Here is an 11,893-nt window from a genome sequence, read left to right on the forward strand (position 1 = left end):
AGCAGAATCCATTACTAATTTCTGTTAGTTATCTGATTACATTATCTCCTCCCCAGCACCAGTATTAAATCACTGTCATGGTGGGCTGATCTTGGCTGGACACCAGGGTCTCACCAAAGCCGCTCTATGCCTCCCCTTCCTCAGCTGGACAGGAGAGAAAAATGTAACAAAAAACTTGAGGGACAAGACAAGGACAGGGAGAGATCACTCACCAGTTACAGTCATGGGCAAACAAAACTCAACTTGTGGAAAAAAAACAACAATTTAGTTTATTACCAATCAGATCAGAGTAGGACAATGAGAAATAAACCCAAAACTTAAAAACATCTTCCCCCCACACCTTCCTTCTTCAGCTTAACTTTACTCCCATTTTTCTCTACCTCCTCTCTGCAACGACAAAGGGTGTCAGGGAATGAGGGTTTCAGCCAGTTCATTGCATGTTGTCTCTACCGCTTCATTATCTTCAGGGGGAGGACTCCTCATGCACTTCCCCTGCTCCAACTTGGAGTTGTTCCCATGGGAGACAGCTCTCCAAGAATTTTTCCAGTGTGAGTCCTTTCCATAGGCTACAGTTCTTCATGAACTGCTCCAGTGTGGGTCCCTTCCACCGGGTGCAGCCCTTCAGGGACAGACTGCTCCAGTGTGGGTCCCACACAGTGTCACAAGTCCTGACAGCAAATCTTCTCAGTTGTGGGCTCCTCACTTCATGGGGCCACAGGTCCTGCCAGAACTGCTCCAATGCAAGCTTCCCACAGGGTCACAAGCTCCTTTGGGCACATCCACCTGCTCTGGCATGGGGTCTTCCACCGTTAACCTCCATGGGCTGCAAAGTGACAGCCTGCCGCACCCTAGTCTTCACCACAGGCTGCAGGGGAATCTCTGCTCTGCCACTTGGAACACTTCTTCCTGCCCTTCCTTCCGCACCGATTTTAGTGTCTGTAGAGCTGTTCTTTCACATGTTCTCATTCCTCTCTCTGGTTGTAATTGCTCTTGCACAGGTTTTTTTCCCCTTATTATATACATCATCCCAGAGGTGCTACCACTGTTGCTGAAGGGCTCAGCCTTGGCCAACAGCTGTCTTGGAGCCAGCTGTCATTGGCTTTATCAGACATAGGGGAAACTTCTAACGGTTTCTGAAAGAAGCTACCCCTCTAGCCCCCTGGCAACCCAAACCTTGCCACTGAAACCCAATACAACCATGGATCCCAGGGGATCGCAGAATTCCAGAAGTCTGTTCTGAAAACACCAACTGAAAGAAAACATTAGTAATTCCACCCCACCTCTGAGCACAAATGTTGTTTTTAATGTGTGGAGGAGAGTGGGAAATGGCAGCCTACAATAGCTCATATCTTGAGTGTCAGCAAAAATGGATAACCAAATGGACTATACACACTGTGCTTTGGGCTACCTTAAATATGTAACTGAGATGAGACTGAGGTTTTCTTAATTCCCTATGTAGCTCATAGAGTGAAAGAAAATTACCATCAGAGATGTCAGAATACTACAACTGGATGATTAAAATTAGATGGTATGAACCTTATAATCTCTAATGCCACTTAGTAAAAGTCACTAACTTCTAGACTCAGTGTGAAAGGGAAAAGATTTTCTACCAACTTTTAAATACATCAGTCATGTTGTATTAGTCATCCTAATCACTAGAGATGCTTTTACTTGCAAAACACATTCAGTACTGACCACTTGTGCAAACAGAGTAAGACAGATGTGGAAAATGAGAAGAGATATTAATTCGAGCTAAAACTATTCATTTCTATTGCATGGGCATATTCAAAGGAGAGACAGAAAATACATTGGAGTGAGGGTAATGCAGGTAATTTAGAAATGCTGACCAAAGCCCTACAGATTTTTCACCATTGCTTTTGCTGGAGAAGGAGGAAATCAGAGGGGAACTACCTTAGGAGGAAACATGATATCTGAGAAAAATCATATAGCTCTAAACTATAATTAAACTTAATGCATTTTATTGTATTGGAATACAGGGTATTTCTGGGTGCTTATCCTCTGCTGGAATAGGATTGTAGCATAAGAAATGGCAACACTTCCACTCTCATTTTAGTGACCACTCAGATGTTTTAGGAAGATACTGATTTTATGTTACCAAAGACTACAAGACTGCAGTAAAATATGTTCACATCCCTTTTCGGCACTAAGAGCCACCCTGGAAGGAATTACTATCCAACACATGTTTTTAGTTGCTGAGTGATTTGAATATACATTTCAGAGTTAGTCCTGTAACTCAGAAATAAATTGGTGAATACTTCTTGAAGTTACTAAAAACATTTTTAAGATTTCCTTCATACCAGAAAAACTTAACGATCAGCGAAGAGTTCTAGGAGGCATAAAAAACTGCTGAATCATCTGAGACTTACAAAGTGAGATAAATTGATTTTTATTTATTATTTATTGCAGATATCAAGAAATGTCCTTATAAAGCACAACTCCTAGATGTGTTATTTTCTTTACTAAAGGTGTCTTTTCTATACATACTCAACCCACAGTGAAAACAAGAGAATAGAAACCACAATTTTGTTATGTTCTACATTTAATTCATTTCCCAAAAGTAATTCTTACAAGCACTACTGAAATATTGCTTGTAAGAATATTACTTCAAATCAAGTCTATCCATGGTCCAGTGATCTTATGGAAAAAGAGTTTCAAAAATGTTAGATGACCATTTAATAACGCTGAAAAGTAATTTTTTTTTATACAATCTCATTGGAATTACTACAGTGTAGGCCAGCATCTCTAGGGCAGCTCACACAGCCCATAACTGGCAAAAAACAGCTGTTCAGGGAAAAATGAGGGTAAAAAATGGAGTGTGAAGGAAGTACTCAAAACTCTCTGGAGGATGTCTGCCCAAAGACAAGCTTTTATATGTAAAAAGGAATATGACCAATCTGCTGGATTAAACAGTAACCAGGGAATTACCAAGAGACTTTTGAAACAAAAGAGGCAACTTGAAAATAAATCAGAGCTCAGAGATCTTGCAATGTAAGCAGCAGCAGTTAAACCTGGATTGACACTGCTGGAAGTCACCCTGCAGTGCCCCAACCCTTTCAGGACAGAGCAGCCATGGGGCAGTATGAGGCAGCTGCACTTTGGTGAGTGGGGTGGCACTGCAGGGTGCAATACTCAGGGTGACAGTGCAAGGACCACACCTTGATTGTGCAAACATGAGCCCATGGAGTCCTTTCTCAGCAGTGTATGCATCAGTAAGGTGTTAGGAGTGGCAGAGGTGCACTTAAAGATAGAGCATGCTCAGTTCCCACAGGAAGGTTGTGCACAGAGGGGAACCCACCTTCTTATAGTGGTTGAAAATATGTTCCCAAAAGAAAGAGTAAAACAAAAGTTCTTACATTTCTAAATAACTTCCCATACATTTGTTACAAGGCTTTTCCCCCCACAACTGAAAAAAAAATATCTAACCACCCTTAAAATTTAGAGTCTTTAACTATCATTATTACACCATGGAATTATTGCATGGTTTGTTTTGGAAGGTACCCTTAAAGATCATCTAGTCCAACTCCCCTGCCATGGGCAGCAACACCTGATAAGGTTCCTCAAAGACCCCTATAACCTGACCTTGAACACTTCCAGTGATAGGACATTTGCAGCTTATCTGGGCACCCTGTTCCAATGTTTCACCAACCCTGTCGTATAAAGTTTCTTCCTTATGTCCAATCTAGACCTACTTGTTTTCAGTCTAAAAGCATTGCCCCTTGTCCTATCACTACAGGCCTTGATAAAAAAGCATCTCTCCATCAATCCAGTCCCCCTAGAGTCTTCTCCTCTTCAGTGTGAACAATCCCAACTCTCTCAGCTTTTCGTTGTAGGAGAGGTGTTCCAGCTCTCTCACTATTATTGTGGCCCTCCTCTGAGTCCACTCTAACAGACCCATGCCTTTCTTGTGCTGGGGACCCCAAAACAGGACGTAGTACTTCAGATGGGGTCTCACAAGAGCAGGATAAAGCGGGACAACACCTCCCTTGACCTGCTGGCCACACCTATTTTTGTGCAGGCCAGGATACAATTGGCTTCCTGGGCTGCAAGTGCACATTGCTGGCTAATGTCAAATTTTTCATCCACCAGTATCCCCAAGTCCTTCTCCCCATGGCTAACCTCAATCAATTCATCCTCCAGTCTGTATTGATTCTGGGAATTGCCCTGACTCAGGTGTAGGACCTTATACTTGATTTCATGAGCTTCACATGGGCTCACTCCTCAAGCCTGTCAAGGTCTTTTTTGATTGCATCCCTTCCCTCTAGCACAAGGGTCCTCAAACTACGGCCTGAAGGCTGGATACGGCCCTCCAGGGTCCTCAATCTGGCCCCCAGTATTTACAGACACCCCCCCCTGCTGGGAGTTGGGGGGGGGGGGGGAACCAAGCAGCCACAGATGACTGCCTGCCACTTCATCTGCACACCGGCCCCCTGTTTAAAAAGTTTGAGGACCCCTGCTCTAGCAAAACAACTGCACCACTCAGCTTGGTGGTAAGAGCAAATCTGCAAACTTGCTGACAGTGCACTCAATCTCACTATGTCATTGATGAAGTTATTAAGCTGCATGGACCCATTATGGACCCTTGAGGAACACCAGCCTTTACTGGTTTCCACTTGGACATTGAGCAATTGACTATAACCCTTTGGGCATGATCACTCATCCAGTTTCTTACCCATCTAACAGTCCATCCATCAAAACCATATCTTTCCAACTTCATGGCAAGAATGTTTCAGGAGACTGTATCACAGTCCTTACAGGAGTCCAGGTAGATGACACCTATAGTTCTTCCTGTCTGCTGTTTCAGTTCCATCATAGATGGCCACTGGATTAGTCAGGAACATTTTTGCCCTTTGTGAAGCATGTTGGCTATCTCTAGTCACTTCCCTGTCCTCCATATATTTTGACATGTCTTCCAGGAGGATCTGTTCCATGATCTTACTGGGCAGAGGTGAGGACGACCAGTCAGTAGTTCTCAGGGTCCTTTTTTTCCCCTTTTTTTAACATGGGTGTGATATTTCCCTTTTTTCCAGTCACTGGGGACATAGTCTGACTGCCATGACTTTTCAAATGCAATGGTGAGTCACCTAGCAATGCATCTGCCAATTCCTTCAGGGCTCTGTGTTGTAACTTGTTGGGTCCCATGGACTTATATATATTCAGGTTCCTCAGGTGGTCTCGACCTGATCTTCACTTTTGATAGGAAAGACTTCATTCCCGCAATCCTTGCCTTGAGGTTCAGAAGCCTGAGAGATGTGGGAAGAGAGATTACCATTGAAAACTGAGGCAAAAATATTGTTGAGTGCCTTAGCCTGCTCCATGTTCATTGTCACTTTTCCTGTCTTATTTACTAAAGGGGAGTACATTTTCTGTAATCTTCCTTTTCTGGCCAGCATACCTGTAGGGGCGCTTATTATTCTTCGCAGCCCTTGCCAAATTCAGCTCCAACTATACCTTAGCTTTCTTAGACTTATCCTGCAAATCCAGGTAGTGTCCCTATATTTTTCCCAGAATACATGTCCCTGTGCATTTCCTTCTTACATTTTAGTTTGAATAAGATGTTTTTACTCAGCCATGTTGGTCTTCTGCCTTCCTTGCCCAGTTTTAAATGTGGGAATCAAGAGCAGTTGCACTCCAGGAATAATGTCCTTAGAGAACTGCTGGCTCTGTTCAGCTCAAATTTTGGTGAACAGATGAAACAAGATACACTGTTAAAATAACACAAACACTAGATGATAGGACTGTTCTACCTTCTTTCAAGGTTAAATTTTGTTACATATACATCCTCTTCTTTGTTCAGAGTTCTTTAGATTTTTTCATTTATTTTTTTTTAACAGAGATGTACATGGGGATTAAGTCTCTGACTTGCCTTCAAATCCAGTAATAATACCAATAAATCCCTTTGGATTGCTTTGAAAGTTTAACACCTAACCTTATGTCATTAAAAACTGAGCTGTTAAATAGCTGGCATCTGAATTGCAGTAAAATACTTAATATTTTACAAGTTTATGGTATTACAAGATATATATACAAAATCCTCAGTTGCTCCAAGGTTGTCATTTCTCCTCTGAAAGTATAAAGGGTGTGAATTTGAATGAAACTGAAAGGCAATATTTTCCTCTATTTACTAAGCAAGCCTGATGTGATGACAACTGTCACTCCAAAACTTAAAGTATGCTATTTAAAGTGTGCTTCTAGAAGCAAGTAAGCAACTGGCCTAGCAAGCAAAATGTCTCTTATGTGAAAGGGTCTAGTTACCAGCTAGCTGGTGCTAGTGATGAAAATAGTGTATTTTCAGAGGTTTGGTAACCATTGCCTCGTAACTAAAGAAAATTCTGATTCAGCTGCTATGATTTTGAGCATCTGATTTTAAAGAAAATATATTTTATTTTTCTGGCATAGTATCAATACCTATTATTTTTCTGTTGTTTAATATTAGTATGGTTTTTTATGGCATTCTTTTCTCTGGACATAAAAATATTTTACAATGAATAATACAAATTTGCCCATATGCATTTAACATTGGGCCATATGTACTTCATCTGGATCTGCCATTTTACTTCATAATCATTACTACAGTAAATAAATAAAAATCCAGGTGCCACCAGTAGTGACAGCCCTTTTGTACTCTAGAAGGAGTATAGCAATGTTAGAACTTACTACTCTCAAATACATTTTAGCACAGATGGGTTTTGTCTGCTAAGATACTCTGTTATCTTCATTTGAGAGACTTTATTTAGAGATTACTGAATTAAAATTAGCTGAGTGCATTCTGCATATGACATCTCTACAGAAATGGAAATAACTAATTATTTGTTTGAGAGAATTAATCATGGCTGACAGGAACAACTGATATAATCCATTTAATTTCCAAATTCATCTAGTAAATAAGGCTAATACTGCTAAGCAAAAGATTTAATATGTTTGGCTCAAGATTTATCATTAGTAAGCCTTGAGTAAAATTATTTCTATACTTGAAAACCTGACGAGTAATTGTAGAAAATTTTGACATATGATCCTATTAAAACATTGAAAATATAAAAGCTATAATAGCAATTGAACACACTGTTTTCACAGGAAAATTTGGTTTTCCAGATTATAGTTATACATAATGTACTTCTGTACTTGATTACTGTAAATGAAAAATGAATACCTAATGGAAGTTGTAACATTTATATTTACTGCATAGTGCATTAATCCAGGGAAAGTGTTTTGTCACAAGATTTCATTTGCACTGCTACAGTTGGGAATATGAGTCTGCATCTGTTACAGGAAATACATTACTATTTTTATCTTCAATTTATGGCTCTTTTGGTCTATTAAAATGCATTCAAAGTACTGTCGTACTACCTAAATGCTCTCCTTGTCTCTGTGGATTGCACTAGCTGTTGCATCATTTCTGTCTCATTGACCTAATTATGTAGATGCAGCAATGTTTGTGTAAACCCTTAAGCTCTGACTGAAACCAATGGACTGCAGGACCTGAGGGAGATGTCCTTCCTGTTGTGCTACCATGCACATAAATGCTCACACATATGCCTTCTATAGACACAAACAACTGCCCATAGATGAGCAAATAGCAGTGCCTTTACTGACATCATGTTACACCCAAACACCACTGACCTAAGTGTAAACAACAAAAACGGCCTGATCCTGCTCTTACTTGCTCCTGGTCAAAGACTGCTGGCAGATCTCACCACCCCCTAAGGCACATACACAAGCATGCGTCCTGCCAGCGTCTGGCTGGGACATCCTGTCTCCAGCTCTCAGACCCCTGGTCTCTGGACAATGCAGCTATGGCCTCTGTGATAACTCAGACAGCTTCATGAGGATTAGTCCTCTCTTGTACATTTATGCCAGCAAACCTGTGGCATCAATTCATACTTCTGGTGAAGGAAGGAGACAGTTGTTCATTCATCAAACTCAAATACAAGAAGAATAATTTGATCTCTGAAAAGTTCCTCAAGTGGCTCCTCATTCTACTAATTCTCTGCTATCATCATTCTGTAAATCAGCTAGGCCCGTCAGCTGCTAGAGGGGTCTCTCTGTAGACACAAGTATCTCACGAGAAATCTGCTTGGCTGCCCTATTTGCTGTTCAGACTTGGTTGTCGTGTACCCTTCTGCCAGCATTGCTCCAGGTGGTGAACTTTAGGCATGCTCTCTGAACTGGCCAGTTATGGCCTGGCTTGCATACAAGTTCACCAGAGGGTCTAGGGCTGGGGGAGTCCTTGTATGTGGCAATATGAAATTTTATTGCACTTCGTTCTTTCAAAATCTTCCCTCACTTACAGGGCATGCTTTCATTTATCAGCTATGCAGTCATGCTAGCTCTAACAATATTATGTTCATCTGCTGTATCCTCTTCCCTCACCTTTCCATTTCACTTGTTACCTGTTATAATCTGTCTTACTGGCAGAATGGATAGCAGAGAAGATTAAATGCACACTGTGCATTTGAGCTCCTTCTCCATCTGCCTGCACTGCAAACATGATGGAAATAAAATGCAGTAAGTTTGACTGTACAAATTATCCATAACCATTTATTGGGTATTTCAAATCATGCAGATTTGTTATTTTGTGATTTGCCTTTGAGTGGGCTTGTAAAGGAATAGGGGTTTTTTTGTTGGTTGGTTGTTTTTTTCCCTAACTGCTCTGTACTTCAGTCAACATAACAGATCCCTGCTAAGGGGTTAGCTGGTTCTAACTCCTCCCCAGAATCAGGGAGAGCACTTCTGAAGATACATTGTTAATAAAGAGATTTTGCCCCTCTCCAGTAGCAGCTGAAGCGTATTAAAGCCAACTACCTAAAAAACAGTGAGAGCGACATCTTCCTGATACCCTAGGGAATTGTTATTTCCAAAGGTGCTGTGTCCTCAAAATACTGTATTCCAAAATTCCACTTCAAGAGGTTGGAATGGACTTGATACTTTCCAGAGATCACTCTTCCCATCACAAATACATAGCATATCACTTTAGATACAGTGAGGTCCCATAGGAATAAAATATGATCAAAGATTCTTTTTCTAGCTTTTATAGTTCCTTTCTGTGGCAAATAAGGAGTAAATGTGAACTGAACATTTGGTTTGCCTGAGGCAAGCTTATGAACATAGCTCCGCTCTTTTTGCAGCTTATCTTGTCTTCTGTTTGGATTTGATAGCTCTTCAAAATAAGCCCAGGTTCCTTTCTCTAGTGTAACCGTCAGTTTCTGTATTGATCCCCTCTGAACTGATTTTTTTAAACAAAATTATATGGTGCGATTGCATAAAATCATGTTCTTAGACAATAAGTGTGTGCTCCAAAGCAAAAGAGTCAATTCAAACATAGAAATAATTTATCTTGCATTCAGTCTGTTAACATTTAGACTCAAATAATTGTACATAAGTAGCAGGAAAAAATTGTAATCTTCAATATTAATTATCATATTATTATACAGTCTGAAATTTTTCTCTTTGGTACAGAATAGAAGAAAAGATTGTCAGTTCATATTTGTCTAGAGCTTAAGTTTCTTTGCACCAAACTTTATACTAAGTATTTAAAATGTATAGTAAATCCTTACCCTTGTACAGAATGCAAGATATCTTTTAAAGAGCTTAACCTGGCTATATTTTCAGCTTGATTTCCAATGTAAGGTGAGCTAGGAATGAAGTTTTAATTGATTGATGCTGCTGAAGACCTGAAACATTGATCACAAGCAGGGTTTTTTTTGTTTTGTTTTAGGGGAATTTTTTGCAAGGTGAAGAGTTGTGGGAGGGTGTTCAGTTTTGTAGAAGAACAAAGAAAGGGAAAAATATTTGAGGAAAAAAAGAATCTCTTCAGGCATGTCCTGTGTGAGGCTTTTCTTTGCATTATTGAAATGCTGTATTTATAGATATATGCATACACATATATATGTGTGTATATGCAGTGCTATAGGTACTTAAATTGAAATCTTTTTTCCATCTAATTTTTAGTATTATTCAGAAAGCATAAGTAAAGCAAATGAGAATTAACCACTATTTTCCTGCATAGTTATAGTCATAGTCATCCAGTTGGTTTAAACCCTTTCAGTAAGTAAGAGAAGCTCACTTAATTGCCTGCCTTGCTTTAATTTGACAAATCACTTGGTGAATTCATGCAGCACACATTAGACCTTATGATTTTACTATATATTACTGCTTTATATTCTAACACCAGGGGGATAATCAGTATAGTTCTGCTGAAATTGTACTTTATATGTTAAGGATGTACCAAAAAGAAGAGGTAAGTTACAATAGCTCATGGTTTTAAAGCCATGAACTAAAAGGAATGATGGAAGATCTCTTTAAATGATAGGGCTTTACCATTAAAGTATATCAGGTAATAGTAGAGTTTATCCCTATTAATGGGTTAAGTAGATGAGTAAAAATAGATGCTGTTCCTTTATTCTGTAAATGTCTATGTCACTGTCTCTCTTTTAGCAATGATTTACTTAGTTTTGAAATTGCAACTGTTTCACATAATCTTCTGTCAATGAAAGGGGATAGATCTCCACTTATGACAACAGTTTTGGCACCCAACTCATAGTAGTTTGTAACATCCTGAAAACCGTTATTTGCTCCCAAATTATTCAATATAATTTTATCTTTATTCTTCATTGTAAAAATCAGAAGTAACATAGTAAGGAAGAAGAATTTGCAAAATTTTAGCCTGGGTTTAAAAAACAATAAAAAGCAATAAAAAGAGGTTGAGTGTCTCTTTTACAGGACACCAGGTAATGAGGAGAAGGTATGTACGTACTATTACTGTGCAATATGTACTATATGTATTATTTCTCAAGGTGTACAAAAAGCAAGGCTTTCTGACTGACTTTCCCAAAATCTTCTCTCGGCATAATCCTCTAAGAGGTACATTTGTACTGGAAACGAAAGTACTATGAAACATAAGTCTAATGCTCCATCAAGCTTGCAAACAAAAGGTATAAAATCATGTCAAAATCCTCTGCAGTGACTGTGAAACAGATAGGATGCATGTATCGAAAAAAATATTTTGTCACTTGTGATTGTTTTTACCTGAGTAGATGGGAGCTGCAGTCTTCTTGACAGTTCAAAGATTGGAAAGTTCAAATTCATACCACAAAGGCTGGAAGACTGTATGTCCAGACTTCAGATTTTTCCCCAGTTGGGACTTCTTACTACTTTTGTAGAAGAGAGACAATCTTTTGCATATCTGCCTTAACTGCTACAGTGAGCGTACTTGTTAGGAGGTACTGCTTTTCTTGACTGCCCACATTGTGCTTGCTTATCATCCTTTCTCTCCATGTTGTTCATACCACAACTTTATTTAACATGTATCAGAAAAATCTTCATATGGCAGATTTTTTGACATGGTATCTTCACCATCCGTTTTATAGCAGCTTTTTCTGATTATTACTGTAAGAGGAATAATGATTTCCTTAGCACCTTTTGCCTTACTGATGTGTGTGGTTTATCAGCCTCACATAGGTCACTTTCATCATGTAACCTAAACCATGTATATACTGAAACAATGTGATTCAATTGATGAATTAAATATAATATTGTTGAATATAGGATAGGATGTTATATTCTGTTCTAAAGTGCTAAAAAGAAAAGATAGTAGCCTTGCAAGATAATACGTTGTGAAATATGGTATTTAAATCAATGTAATCTAAAAAAATACTGTGAAATGTATATTATTATATTTAGTGACGATTTACAGAATGTTTGCATAGAAATAGTAAGCTTAAGTGACATAAGAAATAAAAGCCTAGTCTTCTGAGTCTTGGACTGCAATATATCTTGTTAAGGTTGTTCACCCACTACTTTCACAGATAAATGGTCAGGATTCAGACCTGAAAGACTCTTCCAGAAAAAAAAAAGAACACTATACTAGGGACAATTG

This window comes from Falco biarmicus, chromosome 2 (assembly GCF_023638135.1).
Source record: "Falco biarmicus isolate bFalBia1 chromosome 2, bFalBia1.pri, whole genome shotgun sequence".
NCBI lineage: Eukaryota > Metazoa > Chordata > Aves > Falconiformes > Falconidae > Falco > Falco biarmicus.